The sequence below is a fragment of the Vicugna pacos genome, chromosome 23, assembly GCF_048564905.1.
Source record: "Vicugna pacos chromosome 23, VicPac4, whole genome shotgun sequence".
NCBI classification, from domain to species: domain Eukaryota; kingdom Metazoa; phylum Chordata; class Mammalia; order Artiodactyla; family Camelidae; genus Vicugna; species Vicugna pacos.
In genome coordinates, this window is record NC_133009.1 from 22,229,137 (window position 1) to 22,247,738 (window position 18,602).

The 18,602-nt window shown below is 50.0% G+C and overlaps 1 long non-coding RNA gene across 1 annotated transcript; it reads left to right on the top strand.

Annotated features, from left to right (window-relative positions):
* Positions 1-284: 284 nt before the first annotated feature.
* Positions 285-17,342, top strand: LOC107033053 (uncharacterized). Its single transcript, XR_012063566.1, has 8 exons — positions 285-582; positions 898-2,241; positions 4,153-4,861; positions 4,937-5,030; positions 5,489-5,825; positions 7,772-7,873; positions 13,580-13,668; positions 14,139-17,342. It is a non-coding gene; the product is annotated as an uncharacterized lncRNA (long non-coding RNA).
* The last annotated feature ends 1,260 nt before the right edge of the window (positions 17,343-18,602 follow it).

Below are 18,602 nucleotides of genomic sequence, written 5' to 3' on the forward strand. Positions count from 1 at the left end.
TCCCAGTGGGACCGTCAATCGAAGGTCTCTGACTCTTCTTCAGGAGGCTGGCTCTCCAGCCCCGGGTGCCTCTGAGAGCCCCACGGGCTGCTCCGCCCTCTCCATCCCGGAGCCACCTCCCCAACGGCGGCCAAGGGGCGGAGCTGCCCTCCCATCGCCTCCTGCCCCCTCCCTGAGGGCGGGGCGAGCCTCTGCTCCACAGCCCCGCCCCGCCCTGGCCACACCCATCCTCCGCTGCAGGATGCGCCCAACCCCCCGTCGGAGGGGAGGAGAGGGGAAGGGAGGAGGAGGGAGTGGAGGGGGAACCGCGACAGGAAATGAGCTCGAACGCCCAAGCCACAGAGAGGGCGGCTCCCTGCCGGCGCTGCAGGTGGGTGCAAGTTCCTGAGGCACGGAGAGCTCACTCCGGCCTCCTATATGTAGCGTTAGGCCCTGGAGAACTTGAACACAGCGCTTGATCAGAAAGGCTTTGCACGTAATGCTTATCTGGCATTTGTGCTGGGGCGGCTACAAACACGGACAGTCGATGTTTCCTGTATCAACGGTGCCAGCAGCCCCCCCTCCGCGCTTGCCAAGGCTGAGGTGAGCGAGAAACACCCTCAAGACCCTGGATGGGGCCCCGGCTCTAACAGCTGCACTAGCTCCAGCCACGTCACTTTCTTGCTGGGTCTCCGTTTCCTCAGGGAGTTGTGGTGAGGCTGAGATAAGGACACGTGCGAAGTGCCGTGTAAATTGTGACATGCACAGGTGACTAACAACAGCCCATCTGCCTTCTTCCTGCCTGTCCTCTCTGGTGACTTGAGCTATTGGGAGAGGGCTAGCCGAGGTTAGAAGACACATTTGGGGTGTTCATGGTGTCTGTCCAGTTCATGATGACCCTTGTTTCTCCCGAGGCAGCACAGTAGAGCTGTGGAGAATACTGGTTGTGTGACCGTCGGCAAGTTACTCAACTTCTCTGTGCCTCAGTCTGACATCGGCAAAATGGGAGTGATGGTATTAATACCTGCCTCGTGGGCTTGTCATGAGGATTAAACAACGCATGTGAAGTTCTCAGTCCTGTAAATGCCTGGCACCTGGTAAGTGCTCAACGGGAATCAGCTCTGATTATGCCCCACACCTGGGCGAGATGAAGCAGAACTCAGCAAAGGGGCACTGCTGGTTCTTGTTGGCGTCCCAGTGCCCAGACCTCCACCTTTAGGTTCCTTCTGCTTCCTCATCTTCTTTCCAATGAACTGCCAATTTTTTTTAATTCTTTTTTTAATTCTTTTTTTTTTAATTGAAGTGTAGTCAATTTACAATGTTAGTTTCAGGTGTTCAGCAAAGTGATTAAGTTATACATAGTCTCTAACACTATATACAAAAATAAACTCAAAATGGATTAAAGACCTAAATATAAGACTGGAGACTATAAAACTAGAGGAAAATATAGGCAGAACACTCTTTGACATAAATTGCAGCATTTTTTTTTCTAACCAGCTCCTAGAGTAATGGAAATAAAAGCAAAAATAAACAAATGGGACCCAATTCAACTTAAAAGCTTTTGCACAGCTAAGGATACCATAAGTAAAACGAAAAGACAACCTACAGAATGGGAGACAAATGATGTGACCAACAAGGGACTAATTTCCAAAATATACAAACAACCTCATGCAGCTTAATATCAAAAAGAAAAACAAGCAACCCAGTCAAAAAATGGGCAGAAGACCTAAATAGATATTTCTCCAAAGACATCCGGATGGCCAACAGGCACAAAAGATGCTAAATTTCATTAATTATTAAAGAAATGCAAATCAAAACTACAATGAGGTATATCACCTCACATCAGTCAGAATGGCCATCATTTAGAAGTCTACAAATAATAAGTGCTGGAGAGGGTGTAGAGAAAAGGGAACCCTCCTGCGCTGCTGGTGGGAATGTAGTTTGGTGCAGCCATTATGGAAAACAGTATGGAGATTCCTTTAAAAATTAAAAATGGACTTATCCTATGATCCAGCAGTCCCACTCCCGGTCATATATCTGGAGGGAACTCTAATTTGAAAAGATACATGCACCCCAGCGTTCAGAGCACCACTATTTACAACAGCCAAGACATGAAAACAACCTACATGTCTATCGACAGATGAATGGATGAAGAAGCTGTGATACATTTATACAATGGAATACTGCTCAGCTATACAAAAGAATGAAATAATGCCATTTGCAGCAACATGGATGGACCTAGAGATTATCATATTAAGTAAGGTAAGTCAGACAGAGAAAGTTAAATATCATGTGATGTTGCTTATACGTGGAATCTTAAAAAAAAAAGGATACAAATTTTATTTACAAACCAGAAATAGACTCACAGACATAGAAAACAAACTGTGGTTACCAGGGGGGAAAAGGCGGGAAGGGATAGATTAGGAGTTTGGGATTAACAGGTACATATTACTATATATAAAACAGATAAACAACAAGGACCTACTGTGGCACAAGGAAGTCTATTCAATTTCTTGTAATGAGCTGTAATGGAAAAGAAACCGAAAAAATATGTATGTATGCATTGCCTCTTTTGGTAAAAGCTAGGATCTCTCTTACTCCCGTAGCCCTGTAAGACACTCCATACTGGAATGTAAAAGAAACACTAAACTTCATTTCCTAAACTAAATTAATCTGACTTCAAGCCTGCACCTCCTTGAGGGGGATCATCCACTCTGGGTTTCTGAAGACCCCTCCCGACTCCATGGGCTGTTTGGGAATCCTGAGGCTTTCAGGGAACAGGAACAAGAGGAGGAGGTCTGGGCCATGGTCCTGGGCGGTCACTGCACCTCCTCCTGTTCCCTGAGCACTGCCCCCACCTCCAGGGGCTCTGAGATGTCCCCCACGGGGACACAGGCACACACAGGGAACCCCTGCCCTGCTCTTGAGACTGGGGAGCTCTGTGGACTTGTCCAGGGCCCATGCCTTGTGCCCTGGGCAGTCTGGTCTTCCCACTGGAGGAGTCCAAGGCCTTCACTCCCTTCCCGCCAGGTCTCAGGCCACCCAAATGAATTTTTTTGTGGGCCTGGGCAGCCCCTGAAGCACCAAGAGCCAGTCTGTATTCTATCCTCATCCCTCCTCGTCTGTCTGAGAGCCTGGCTGAGGAACATGAAGGCCTGTCTGTCCTTCCAGGAAGAGGGAACATTCGTCTCGTTTCATTCCTCCTGTGCAGACAGTTAATTTCACCGCCATCCCACACACTTGCAGCCAAAGATGTGTAAACAAAGAAGAGCAAAGAGCGTGGCCCACCACCCAGTTCTACGAGGGTTAAGTCATAATCCATGCAGTCACCCACCGCCCACCACCCACCGCCCAATAGACAGTGCACCCTGAGAGAAATTCAGAATGAAAAACCAGATGAGACACCCTGAGCTTTGAATAAATGGGCCCCTCGATAGTTTGATGCAAACCTCAGAAAGAATTTCAATGACCCATACATAGGGGATTGCATCTTCCCATACATAGGAAAGCACTAAAATCATCAACTTGAGAGATCTGTTCTTTGTGACTAGCAGTAATCTTTTCCCAAGATGGGTGCTTAACTGCATGTATCTCCTAACTGGAGGTCATATAGAAACTGGCTTCTCCTCTACCTCTCTGGAGTAGTTTCCTCAGAGCTGCTGACTGGCTGCCTCCTGGTCCTCAGCAAGACCCTGAGTAAAACTTCAGCTCACAACTCTTATGTTGTGTGTTTTTCTTCAAGTCAACAGATGTCTTAGAGGCCCCAGGGTTTAGGGAGGGTTCAGGGGAAGTGATGCCTGAGTCTTGGTCGGTCCAGACCGCGGTCCCTGGCCACAGCCCACTGCAGCCCTACCTGCAGCTCCTCATTGACCCGGGGATGGGAGGGCCCCACCGTGCCCACTTCGCTCACCCAGAAAAAGATGAGGCTTTGTTTGTCCTTCCCCAGCCCAGGCTCTGTCACATCTCTTTTTCAGATCCCACTTCCTGTCCCACCCAAGCCTGCAGGCTAACCACCCTCACTAACCACATCCTCTTCTTCCCAGCCTCCCTCCCTCTGTCTGCTCTCAGGTCACCAACACCCAGGTGCCCCTGGGACCAACACCACTGCTTCCCGGTTTGAGCACTTCCAGAGGCAGCAGGGATGACTCATAAGCCTCCTTTCCTTGTTCGCAGCCCAGGCCTCCTGTCAGCTCCATCCAGGCTGTACCTCGCCCTCAGCCCGGTGAGCCTCTTCCACTGGACTCTGCTGGTCAAAGCCCAGAGCTGCGTCCTGGGGTCTGCAGGACTGGAAGCCTCTAGACCCACACCCTCCCACCACCCTGCCCCAATCACTGGTCATTTCCTCCTTCAGGATGCAGAAGGGGCTTGCAGGCCATTGTGTAAACACCCAGGCAAGCCTCCTGGGTCCTGTCACCAAGACAGAGAAAAAACGGAGGTGTTCAGAATTTTCAAATGTGAGCAGATCCTGAAGAGAATTCTTTATTAAGCATCTTTCAGCAAAGAAGACATTCCAGTGGCCAAATTTGAGTATTTCTTTTCAACAAAACAGAATGACTCAATGAAGTCTTTCTTGCTGAGCAGAATTACATCCTCAGCATCTTTCTCAACCCAGTGCTTCAGAAGGCCAGAGCTAATCAAAGGATTTTGTTTGCCAGTCCTGTAAAGCCGAGGCCCCTCCACCCTGAACCTCAGCTGGGTTGGTCCCAGCTCTCACCTGGATGACAGCCACACTCCTTAACCCTCCCGCTGCCTCCAGCCTTCCTCACTCCCCTGCGAGTCTGAGCCTCCTGTTCCTTCTCGCCGGTGATGAAACCTTGTCTACAGCAGGGGGCGGCAGACTTTCTCTGTAGAGGGTCGAATACAAACATACTCAGGCCTTAAGGTAAACTCGGCCATCCTAGTGTGAAAGCAGCCCAGGTTGGGCTGTGTTGCAATAAAAGATCATTTACAAAAACAGGTGCCAGGCTGGATTTGGCCTGTGGGCTGCAGTTTGCCAAGCCTGATCTACAGAAGAAGGCGCAGACAGTCAGCCTGCACTGAGACCTCTCCAGGTGTGGTTCCTTTCTACCTCTTCACTTCACCTCCTACATCCTACATCCCTCTGCCACCCCTGCCCCACTCACCACCGAATCCACATTGCTCCAGGCTCCCCCAGGGCTTTAGCCCCTGCTGTGTCTTTGCCTGTGGTGGTTCTTCATCCTGGGAGCCTGGGCTCCACCCCTTCACCACCAGGGAATCTCCTACCTCTCCCTTCAGCTTCAGCATCACCCCCTCAGGGCCTTTCAGTGCACACCCACCCCCAGCTGCTCCCCTTTCTGGCTTCCTTTTGCCTGACCTCTGTCAACACCAGCCCTTCCCTTCTCTTCCCTTGGATTCCATCTTGTCTTGTTTTTCTTCTGCCTCCCTGGCTGCTCCTCCTCCATCTCCTTCGACTCTCCAATCTCATCACTGATGTTCCTCGCTGCCCAAACATCCCCCCCTCTCTCACTCTAGGTGTTCTCCTCCCCAGGGCCTCACTTACTGCCCAGATGCTGATGCCTCCAGATGCACGCCTCCAGCTGGACCTCCCTGCAGAGCACGAGGCTCTCACCTCCAGCAGGTGTCCACACCCCAAAGCCGCATTAGTTGCTCATGCTCAGGTCCTCCACCCCTGAGCTCATGATTTCTGTTCCCACATCCCTCTCTGTAAGATGGCATCTCAGGGGGACGTTTTTGGAGCATCCTCCCAGTTCATAACAAGCCCCTTAGCCACAGACATCTGTCCACTTCCAGCTGTTTTACCCCCTTCACCCAACTGGACCCCCACTGGGCCACTGCCTGCGGCTCAGCAGGACACCTCTGCTCAGGTGAGCATGAGCCCGGCTGGCCATTCAGTCTCTTCCTGGGCAATTTGGAACTGGGTGGTGCTGGTGTTTCTTCAGGTGAATTGGCTTATGGTGCATGGATGGGAGCTATGGGAGAGGCATTTTCCACCAACCGGGGCCTGGGGAAGCAGCAAGAGTTGGTCTGGGAGAGAGAGAGGGGGGAGGGCTGCACAGGCAGGATCCGATGTGAGAAGGCTGGGCCGGGTCGTGCGCCCGTTGTACAGATGTTGATGAAGACTCCAAGGGAAGAGTGATGTGGTCCCAGGGTCAGTAATTCAGGTTTGCAGCCCTGACCTTCCTTCCCTCAACTCGGTTCCATGCCCCTGAGCGCCTGCTCTCTGCCAGCAGGAGGGTCCCCCAGATCACTGAAGCCCCATCGTGCTTCGGGCGGTGGCGACCCCCGCATCTCTGCAGCTGTGCCCCTCCTGCTCCTGGGAGCTGCCCCTCCTTCCCCTCCCACAAAGGGCTCCTGACAAGGGGGTTGAGAGCAGGGATGGCGGGCTGACCTGCTGGGTCCAGGGTGGTTGGGGGCCAGGAAGTTCTTTATCTTGGTTTCCACAGAACAAAGCTGGGCTGCTCCTCTGGGCCCTGGGTGGGGCGGGGTGGGGGCTCTGGCTTTGGGACTAAACAGTTTACCATGTACTCTAGTCTGTTCTGGGAGCCCAGCAGGCCCAAGATGCTGCAACCTGGACTGGCCCCACGGGCAGGGAGGGACCAGGGATGGCCGCAGAGTCTCAGCGAGGAGCAGGGTGTTTGCCAGAAATCTCCAACAGGCCATCTGCTCCCAGGGAGCAGAGCACAGTCTTGAGAGAGGAGGCCGGGTTCCTGAGCCTCAGAGGACTCTCCTAAGGGAGTTCATTTTTTATTTTTTAAAGATTTGTTTTATCAATCTTTGATCCATTTGGGTTTTAATATGTTTGAATGCAGCCCCTCTGGGCCTCGGCCAGCTGCTCCCCTGCCCCATGCCGGCCCCCAGACCCCTTCTACATCTCAGACATAGAAGGGAGAAGGAACAAACAGTGGATGCCAGATGAAGGAAGAAGCAGGTTGATCCTCCAATTCCTTTAACAGCAATGCCATCCCTCTCAGGTAGCTCTGGGCTGGGGCGGCGAGCCCCCACCTGCTGTCCCCTCACTGAGACACTCCAGGGCAGCCGAAGTGCCTCAGAGGAGGAGTGGAATTACCTCCACAGCTGGGCCAAGGCACTGGCTGTGGTTCACAGCGGGGCTGTGAAAGCCCCGGCAGATGGAGGAGAAAGACCCCCGGCAGGTGGAGGAGAAAGACCCCGCAGGTGGAGGAGACCCACACGTTCTGTCTCTTTCACTATGTAGATGCTGACTAGCAATTCAGCTCGGGAAGGTTTTGCTTCTGGAACTAAAAAAACCCTTGGGTGGAGCCCTTGTTGGGGTAATTGTGTGAATTGACCGTGCATGTCCCACTGAAAGCGCTGGTGGGGGAGCCCCTCCTGGGTGGCTGGGTCGCCCCCTCATCAGTAAGCATTTATCTAGAGGCAGTGACACGAAGGATAGGCAGTGTCCTGTGTGGGGTGCTTGCAGGTGGCTGCTTAGGAAGGGAGCTTGAAGAGGTTAAGGGCGGGTTGGGGGACGATGGTGGCAGCTGGCGAATGTAGTGCTGTGGTTGCCACTTCTGTGTAGATCAGCTTTTCCGCAAGTGCAGTAAACAAGAAAGGGTGCTGGGGAGGACTGGCTTTCTGAGCAGAATCCAAACTTTGGTCAGATCCCATTACAACCAGTTTTGTATCACAATAAACATAGTCTAGAGTTAAAAAAAAATCCTCAAACCTCAGCTAACTATACTATATTGCTGAAATCCTTAATATGCTCCCGAACTAGTAAAATAGAAGCTCTCGAGGGTGCTTTCCTTGCTCTTGGCTGAGAGGCCATGGGCGTCTGCACCCTTTGCTGCAGGAATCTGTCCAGATCACAGACATTGGAGGCACGACTGGTACCTGGAGACATCTGTGACCGGAGGATCCTGTTTAAGATGCTCTCTCCTGCTCTCACAACCAGGTGCTTGTTTTTAAAAGGATTGTCTTCCAGGGTTCTCACACGGGTCTGCTCCCTGCCTCCTGCCTCCCCCTCACTCACTCCTCCTGACGCTGATCTGACGGCTCCCTCCTCTGACTCCCAGTGGCTGCCCTCGGTCCTCACCCTGCCTGAGGGCCGACACCTCCACCTTTCTCTTCTCCTGCTCCCAGGACTCAGTTCCCTGCCCCTTTCCTTTTACTCCCCGACTGGTCCCCACCTCCTTCCCCAGGCGCTCTTCCTCTGTGCCCCTCCCTTAGTACGGGAACTTCAGGTCTTCATCCTTGTTTCTGTCCTCTTCCCACTAGACTCTTACACATGGTCTCATTCACTCCCAAGGAGAACAGATAAATTCAGTGATGCCAACATCTGTCATGTCCAGGCCTCCTCTCTCTAAAGCTGTTTCATGTAACCCATTTTTACGTGCAATGTCTACTGGATATCCCAGAGGCATCTCAAATTCATCATGTTCCATGTTGAACTGGTCTGCTCCCCCCTGAATTCTTGTTCCTCCATCAGTCAGTGTACTTCACCTCAGAGTGATGTCACCGTCTCCAGCTCAGCCACCCAGAAGCCCGGGTGTTAGAGGAACTCAGGCTTTAGAGTTGAACCACTGGGCTCAGATTCCAGTGTGACCACATCCTGTGTAACGCTGGCAAGTTCCTGAACCCCTCTGTGCCTCAGTTCCCCAGAATAAAAACAATGCCCTTCTTATAGCATTGCAGTGAAGAACAAAGGCGATATCCCATGTGACGTGGCCACAAAGATAGCACGCAGTAAGCACGAGCTGTTATCACCTCCCTTCCAACAACAACACGCACACACTCGCCCGCTGACTCAGCCCTGTGGGCTCTGCCTCATCTCCACATTCAGACCCCTGTCCTCCACCCTCCTGGCCACAGCCTTGACTCAGACTTTGATTGTTTCCACCGTGAACGACTTCAATAGACTCTCTCTCCTTCATGCTCTCCCTACTCCAGGCCAGCTGGAAATTCCTTTTTTTTGGGTGAATAACAGCTTTATTGAGATGTAATTCACATACCATATAACTCATTCATTTAAAATATATACTCAGTGGTTGTCAGCCTATTCACAGAGTTGTGCAACCATCTCTACAACCAAGTTTAGACCATTTTTCATCACCCCAAAAAGAAACAACCCTGGGCCCATCAGCAGCACTCCTCATCCCTGTTCCCACCCTCAGCCCTGGCCAATCCCTAACCTACTTCCTGTCTCTATAGATTTGCCTGTTCTGGACACTTTCTATGAGTGGAATCATACAATATGTGGCCTTTTGTGACTGGCTTCTTTCACTTAATGTGCTGTTTTCAAGGTATATCCATGTTGTCTCAGGTTATTATTCCTTTTTATGGCCAAATAATATTCCATGGAGTGGGTCTAGCACATTTTGTTTATCCATTTATCACATGATGATACAACAAAGAATTGTTTCCACCTTTTGGCTATGATGAATAATGCTGCTATGAGATACTGTACATAATAATGTACTGTACAAGTTTCTGTATATTTCTCTATATGCCTAGGAGTCACACTCTATGTTTAATCTTTTGAGAAATTGCCGAACTATTTTCCAAAGTGGCTACACCATTCTTTAATCCTCTCAGTGTGTATGAGGCTTCTCCTTTCTCTATATTATTGCCGACACTTGTTATTATCTCTTTCTCTCTCTCTATTTTTATTTTTTTCACTATATCCATCTTAGTGGGTGTGAAGTGGTGTCTCACTGTGGCTTTGATTTGCATTTCCCTAATGGCTAATGATGTTGAGTATCTTTTCATGTTTATTGACCACTTGTATGTTTCCTTTGGGGAAATACCTCTTCAGATCTTTTGCCCATTTTTTAATTGGATTATTTGTCTTTTTATTGTTGAATTGTAAGAGTTCTTTATATGTTCTAAAAATGAATCAGTTAAAAGATATTTGATTTGCAAAACTCTCTTCTGTCCCATGGGTTGTTTTTGCACTTTCTTGATAGTGTCCTTTAATGTCCTTTAAAAGGGACAAAAGTTTTTAATTTTGATGAATGATGCCGATTTAGCTATTTTCCCTTTGGCTGCTTGTGCTTTTGGTGTCATACCTAAGAAACCGTTGCCTAATCCAGTGTCACAAAATTTATGCCTATATTTTGTTCTAAAAGATTTATAGTTTTAGCTGTTACATTTAGGTTTTTTTAAAAATCCATTTGAGCTAATTTTTATATATGGTGTGAAGTAGAGGTTCAACTTCATTCTTTTGCACCTGGAAATCTAGTTGTCTCAGCACCACTTATTGTAAAGACTGTCCCTTCTCTATTGAATTGTCTCAGCACTCTTGTCAAAAGTCATTGACTGTAAATGTGAGGCTGTATTTCTGGACTTAATTCCGTTCCGTCAATCTACATTTCTATCCTCGTGCTATCTTGTTCTGTCACACAGTCTTGATTACTGCAAAGAGTGAGGTTTGAAATCAGAAAGTGAGAGTCCTTCACCTCTGTTCCTTTTCAAGATTGTTTTGGCTATTCTGGGTCCCTTAAATTAAAAAAAAAAATCTGGGTCAGTCTCTTGCTTGAAGATCTTTTCGAATTCCCTTTGGACTGTGCGTCAATTGTCACACTGGTTCTGGTTTCCTGAGACTCCCTCTGAGGAGTAGGCTGTGTGGGAGAGCCAACCGAGGCAGCCAGCCTGGGCTGGACAGCAGTTGTGCTGTTCCACTGATGTCTCCATCACTCCTGCTGAAAGGGTGGCTGAGTCACGCGTATTTGAATCACAAGCTGGGAAGGGTCAGGCATTGACAGCCTGGTCTTGGTGGTCCATGGGCCCTAATGCACTTCTGGATTACTGTGGGAACTTACTACGATGCGGATGCCTGGGTCTCACCATTCAGACGTGCACCTTGAGCATCTGTCATGTGCTGGGCAGACAGACAAGTCCTTGCTCTAGTGGACTTTTCACTCTAGGGCGCAAGGAAAGGCCAATAATGAACAGGATAATATCAGATCCCATTAAAATAACGGTAATGGAGTGGAGAGTACTGGAAAGGCTACTTTAGGTCAGGTGCTGAGAGAACATCTTTAGGAGATAACTTTTCAGTGAAGATCTGAATGACCAGAGGGATTCTCCCATGGGAAGGTCACCTAGAGTGGCTGTAAGGCCCCCCTCCCCAGCCAGCCTCAGGCATGGCCTGCACATAAGGGTGTGTTAAGCTGACCTGAGCCACATCCTGTTCCAAGAATGACCACTTTCATTTCAGTTGTCTTCTTGTTATGGTCTCCCGCTTGTAGGTGTTTTCGTGATGTGACCTTGTTTTATTATTACTCACCAAGGGGTAGGGGAGCCATTCACTCTCCCGCTGGAACACACAGTCCCTGAGGGCAGGGGTGCCCTGGTTTGTTTCCATCTGTGTTCCCAGTGCCCAGAACAAGTTCTCAGGGAATGTATGTTGAATCAACTGCCAGAGCTCCATCAGCTGCTACGAAATCTGGTTACTGACTCTGATTCCTGGAGACTGTGAATAAATAAATAAACACCCTGGTGTGTGACAGAGTATTGCTGATTTCTGATGGGTGTTCTGTTTGGTCCAAACTGAAGACTGTGTGGCACATTTCTAAGAGTGCAGGTTTTGGTGACTGCTTTTCCTGTGAGGTCCTGTGTTCTTTTATGCACAACATTAGTGAGAGTTAATATTTGTTTGCAAGGATGTGCTTGGCACAGTCAGGAGCTGTGCCAAGTGCTTAATGCGTTACCCCTTTTTAGCTTTGTAACAAACCATATGGGGTAGTTGCTTTCATGGTCCCCAATTCACAGATGAGGAAATGAGGCACCTAGAGGCACCAACTTTCCAAAGGTCATATGGCTGCCAGATCAGAATCTGGGAGTCTCAATTCAGGAAATATGTCTCTGAAACTGATATTCTTGAGGGGAGGGTATAGCTCAGTGGTAGAGCACATGCTTAGCATGCACAAGGCCCTGGGTTCAATTCCCAGTACCGCCTCTAAAAATAAATAAACCTAATTACCTCCCCCCGCCACCACCAAATTAAAATAATCAAATAATACAATAATAAATAAATATTTTTAAAAAAATTTGATATTCTTGCCCATTATGCTATAACACTTCCTCCAAATAAATACCTCACAATGTCCCAGCCAATAGATTCTGCAGGGCAAATGCATCCAAACACATTCTTCTAAGCAGTTGAATTTTGAAGCGTTTTTGTTTTTTTTTTTTCATTTTTTGATTGTGGTAAAATACACGTAAAATTTACCACCCGAACCACATCAAGTGTACAGTTCAGCATTAAGTATATTCCTGTTGTGCAACCATCATCATCCAGCCGCAGAACATCTCACCTCAAACTGAAACTGTGCACTCACAAAACAAGTTCCCGGCCTCTGGCAACCTCCGCTCTACTCTCTGACTCTGAACTTGACTGGATACCTCATGTAAGTGGAATCACACAGTGGCTGTCCTGTTGTAACTGGCTTATATTACAGACGTGAGATCCTCGAGGTTCATGCGTGTTGAGGCATGTGCCAGAACTTCCCTTCTGAGGCTGACACATATTCCATTGCATTATATACCACGTTTTGTACACCCACTCATCTGTCCATGGACACCGGCTGTTTCCACCTTTTGGCTGTTGTGAATAATGCTGCTGTGAACATGGGTGTCAGAAGCATGTTTCTATTGTAGTGATTAAGGAAATCAAGGCCTCTGTGGGGAGGAGGCACTGTCACCTGGCACCCTGGCTCCTCTAGCATCCATCACGCCCTTGGTAATCCCTTTAAGCATCTGCCTCCCCCGCCTGATCGTGAGGCCCCTGAGGACAAATGCTGGGTTTTATTGTCTTGTTCCATTGCTTTACTGCCTTCCTTCTGGTGCCTGAAAGCTCCCATCCTCCCAGAATCCAGGTTGAGGGTACCCCAGGTGGGCAACATGGGCAGTGTGAGGACGTTGAAAGAGCAGCCTGGGATTTGGGTGCTCTGTGCTGGGAGGTGCCTGTAGTGGCCAATGCTGCTCTAGGCCCCGGAGAAGATCCTCCTCTAACACCCAAGGAGTGCTGCTCTTGGAAGATACAGTTACCCCTGGTCCTCCATCCCAGCCACCCCTGTTTCCTTCCCTGGCCTTATTTTGTCTTCTGTTCTCCCCAGGGCATCTTGGACAGGTGGGGCCAAAGTGAGGGGTATATGAAAAAGGTCAAGAAAGACCTCACTGGGAAGGTAACATTGGGGCAAGACATGAAGAAGAGAGGGAGGGAGTCTGGCAATATTGGAGAATGTTCTAGTAGAGAAGGTACCACGTGCAAAGGCCCTGAGGTGGAAGCCAACAGCAGGGAGCCCAGGGTGGCTGGAATTGGTGAGCAGAGGGGAGGGTGGCAGGGGATGAGGCCAGTGAAGAGGGTGAGGGGGGCCCTTGTGCACCACTGCCAAAGAAGGGAAGCCACTGGAAGGGTTTAAACAGACAAATGACATCACCTCATGTTTTAAGAGGAGAAAATCAATTGGTGGCTATGTGGCAAGCAGTCTGCGGGCAAGGGCAAATGCAGGGGACCAGTTAGGAGGCTATTACAGTAATTCAGGCAAGTGATGGAGGCAGTGAGGGTGTGAGAAGTGGTCAGATTCTGGACATGCAGCATTTGGTGGTAAAGCTAACAGGATTTCCCGACAGGTGTGATGTTTCTCTTCTAACACAGAGTACAGATGAACAGAAGAGCCCTGGATTAGATTTCAGCCAGCCTGGCTTCCAGTTCTGGCTCTGCCTCCCGTTGGCCACGAGATGAGGGTAAGCAAATCAACTCCTCCGATCCCCAGTTTCCTTATTTGTAAAAAGGAGGTGAGAATCTGCCCCTTGACTGGCAGCTTTTTCTGTGAGGATCAAAGGAGAAACTGCTCGTTGAAACCTACAGGGTGACTTGAAAACAGAGATCATTCATTCACTGTTGAGCTTCTACCAAATAAAAAAACCTGATGATTTGTTTTGATGACAATTGTATTTCTGCTCATCAGCGGAGTCTATAACCTTGGGGTTGGGGTGCCAGAGGGACCAGCCCCCTCTTTCTGCCTCCCCTCTGGTTGCTGGTGTGCTGGACTCAGAACTTTCCCTCCCTGTGACCTGCCAGAGGCACCATGGACAGCTCTGTAGTTTGTGCCCTGAGGGACTCTGGGCTGAGATGCGGTGGGAGCCACTAACATGGCTGCGTTCCTTAGGAAAAATGTTGTTTTTATTTGTACATATTTTCTTTATCTCACCAGGTGGCACAACTTCATAGCACTGGGCTAACTGGAGAAGGACGCAGTTTAGAATTCTGGTGAGAAATGCGTCAGGAGCTTGTCCTGCCTCAGAGGGGACCTGCGGGTCGGACACAGGGGCTGCCTCCTCGGATGACCTGGGCTCCTCCTGGACCATGAGCCCCCCTGCATGTCCCGCTTCTCTGACTCACTCTCTGTGCCCTCTGCCCTCTTCCCACCTTCTCTACTGTCTGCTGAAATCCTGCCCACCCCCAAGGTCCATCTCCAATGCCACTTGCTTCTGTCACCCCAGCTGGCATGTCCCCAGCACATGATCCCTCTCACTGTGGCAGGAACAGCACTAAGTAGCCTGGAGGGCTAGGCTCCCCTGGGACAGGAAGGCTGAGGCCTGGCTCTATAACCCACCAACTGTGTGAACTTGGGCTTGTCAGCTGACCTCTATGAATCTGACTGTCCTCATCTGTAAAATGGGAACGACACCCTACCTCGAGAGAACAGACGTTGAAGGGCCCGGATGCAAGGCCCCAGAGAAGCAGCGAGACTCCCTAGAGAGGGAGGGTTGAGGTACAGCGGCCCCAATCAACTGCTCACGGAGCCACGGGCTCTAGCATGGGAAACAGCTGCGGAAAGATTCCCGCAGGCTCCTCCTCCCACGAGGTCTGACACGGGGGCCTGGAGGGCAAGATGGAGGCAGATCTAGGCGAGAAGGGTGTGCCTGTGCCCTGCGTGATGCACCGGCCGTGATCAGGCACTGGCCACCTCTCCTCCTTCCGCCCAACCCTGCAGATTCTGCAGGGCAATCGTGTGGATTCTCCCCATCCCCTGAACTCAATAGGTGAGCCCAGCCCCCGACGTGGCATACAGGTGGCTTTTTAATTGCACTGAGGAAGTGGACTGTGGAAAAAGAAAAAAGGTTGAATTAAGCTGAACTCCAGGCAAACAGAGAGGCTGAAAAGAGCAAGGTCAGGCGTGGGCCCCATTGTCTCCCCCCTTGGGATGTGGCCAGGCCCTAGCACACCCTTGCACACCCTTGCACAGCGCAGGTGCTCCTGGATAGTCCTCAAGGAGTGAACGTCTGTCGGCTGGCAATCTGCAAGACCCCCGAAGCCCCTTCTCCAGCGGCCTGAAGTAGGTGTAATCTTTACTGGGGCCCACCATGCGGTGCCCCAGGGGTGCAAAAGAGATCATTTTCTTTCTGGCAAAAACATTTTGGCTCATTATATGTGTCTTTGAAATGCAACCTTTTAATTACAAGGTGAATACTGCCCCAGGAAGGGGCCTTTTCCCAAGTCCCCAGGGTGCCTGGCTGTGACAGACCAAGGCGTCCTGTCCAAACAGGAGCCAGGGCCCAAAGTGGGGCACCTCAGGGAGGAGCAAAGCCTTGGGGCAGAAACCCCCCTGCTCCTCCTAGGCCCTGACTTGGGGCCTGCTCCCCAGCTCCCCAGCACCCAGAGGCCCCCAGGGTTTCCCTTCAGCCCTAACCCACAGGTTGGAAACTGTGGTCTCTGCAGACATAGTCCCCTCCTTGCATATCGAAATATCCCTTCCACTCCGAGCGAAATGGCGCTGGCTTCCTGGAGCTTTAGGGCGCCTGTGTGCTTACATCTGCCAGCAGAATCGGCAACAGCTTTCCCACGTGTCTCAGGCCCGGCCCCCCCCTTCTCTTTGTTCTCAGAAACCAAACAGAGCCAGGCAGGCTGAAGCCAGGAGGGATCTTCCAGGAAACATCTGTGGCAGCTGGGCAGAGGAGCCGTGACCACAGTTCTCCCCGGAGCTCTGGGCACCCTTCGGAGGCCAGCCTGCCCCCAGCCCCTCCTGGGGCTTTCCCGGGCTGGCTCCCTGTGCTGGGAGCCGCGTGTTTGTATTACTATTGCAAATTCTAATTAAGATCAAAGTGACTCTGCCGTTCACCCTGGGGGTGCCGCAGTCTGGACAGGTGGCTGGGCCTCTGCCAGTCCTCCAGGGGCACCAGCCAGTGGAGGGCTTCTCACGGGGAACCATCAACATCAGAGTCCCCCTTGGCGGTGCGCTTGGAAATTCATTAAAGTTGTCTAATCTTTCAGAATGATGAGACACTGGGAAGAACTATGTAGACAGATGACGCTCAGACATTCCCTCAGATAAGTGTGGTGGAACCGCTCCCAGTCTTGCTTTTCCAGTCTTGTTCACCTATTGAGCCACGTGTAGCAGGCAGCAGAGAGCTGCAGGGAGGCTGTTTTCTTTGCCCCTTTATAGTCCCTCAAAACTTGGGAGCCAATGAGGGTCACCCTGCCTGTGCCCTCAGGGTGCCTTCGATGTGACTTCAATGTCTTCTTGTGGCTCCATCAGGATGTCTCATTTCAGTACACTGCAGTATTTCTATCCTTAGTTGGCATAGCCTTACTGAAACTTTGTGGTCTCTTCTTAAGCAATTTTCTAGTTAAAAAAAGTTTTCCTGGCTAGCTTGTAAGCAATACTTTCTAGCATTTGTATTCACACTGATCCAGGTAGCAATTCTTGCCCATCTGTGAGACCGCCTGAAGGTTTTCAAGATCAAGCAGGTCCAGAGGCTTAAACAGGCAGGTTGGCTCACCCACGGAAATGCCTTGAGACCCAGGGTGGGGAGGGACCGAGCACCCATGCCTTCTCCATCTCCTTTCACCTCTGACCCATATGCTTCTCACTGAAGTCCAACCAGAGGGAGGGCTGTTAGTTTTCAGAGAAAAATCAAACTTTTTTTTTTAAGAAAATCAAATTGCATTCCTGTAAACACTCTTCTGACTGTTCCATTCTGATGATAGGATTACATTTTGGGTACTCTTCCCAAAGGTTTGTGGTTTTACCAGCTGCTAGGACCTGGGTGCTTCTCAGGAGGACAAAGGCTGGCTCCCTCCGAGGTGCCAACAGTAAAGGCTCCACTTCATTGCCAACTTTCACACATCAGCCTCCTCTAAAATACGCTTCCGTGTTTTCACGTTGCAACATAAACCCAACCGTGGAGGTTATGACTTCTCTGTGTTTCTTCTTTCGTGAACCACCAGGCAGTGCTGCAAGCCCTGCCCGCTTCCTGCTCACGTGTCGGGTTGGCAACCACCTTTCAATCCAGGAAGTGAAGTCAAAAGCAAACCCTGAACAATAGCCAGGCCACTCCCTGAGGTGGCCCCTTCAGCCTGGTCACCAACTCAGAACTGGCTTATTTTCAGAACAAACATCAATCATTTATGTAACAAATCCCAGGCAGTCTCACAAACTCCAGACTTTAGGAATAAAATCTGGATTAACTCTGTACTTAACACATGAAGATGCTGATCTGTTATCTCTTGTGTTTTTCCCCCCCTTGGTGATGTAGCTGAGGTTTCCGGGGGTGGGGGGGCTGTAAGTGAAAGAGCTTCTGATAGAGGCAGATACTGAGAGATGGAGCTGGGGTTTTGTGACATCAAAGAGCCCTGGAGGGGGCTGTTTTTTGTTCTTACAAAGAGCACAGCCGAAAAAGACAGCTGGGCCAAACAGCAAGCAACTAATTGTGTGTATTCAGTGCACAGTGCTCAGCCCTGGTTGCTAGCACAGGCGACGTATGACAAAACCAAGCTCTCACAGAGCCTACAGTTCAAGAGCCAACACCCACATCAAGCCACCACCCTCACTGGGTGTGTAATTACCAGTTCTGAGGAGCGGAACAGACACTTCCCACCAGAGACATCTTGTGTCCTGTCCCAACTCTTTGGGAACCAGTTGGGATTTCAGCTGCTCTTGTCTGGCTTCTCGTAGCCCCTCATAAGTCACCAGGGGCTCTGAGTTCAATGCCCTTGGTCTCTTCCCACCACTTATTCCCTGTGACAACCTGGCAAGTTAGTCAGCCTTTTTTTTTTTTTTGGTTTCTTCGTCTGCAAAATGGGTATATTGTTCCTACCTCATAGGACTATTGGAAGGAATAATAGAGCTATTTGCATATAAGATGCTGGCACCTAGTGGATTTTTTTGGGGGGGGCTAATTAGGTTTATTTATTTATTATTATTATTTATTTAATGGAGATACTGAGGATCAAACCCAGAACCTCATGCATACTAAGCATGTGCTCTACCACTGAGCTGTACCCTCCCCTCACAGTGGAGTTTTGATAAATTTCAGGTAGATGATGCATCTTTATGTTCCAGGATATTGGCTGGCCTGCCACATTACTGGATGCAGGACAGAGGGCTGGTGCAAGCATTGGCCTAACTCTTCACATTTCCTTATTTATCTCTCTCCTTTAGCATATCCTTTTAAATAGTCATGCCAGGATATACAACCCCTACTCCCACTGCTGAACACTTCTGTGGGGTGGCAGCCAGCAATCTGTCACCTCCTTCTGCAGGTGAAGGGACAGCGTCACTGGGCAGTGACCTGGGCAGACCCTGAGAGTCACGAAACTCTCTGAGCCAGTATGTCCACGTCATCACAGCAACCATGTCACCCCTCCAGGGTGGTACATTTGCTTCCTCTGTTCT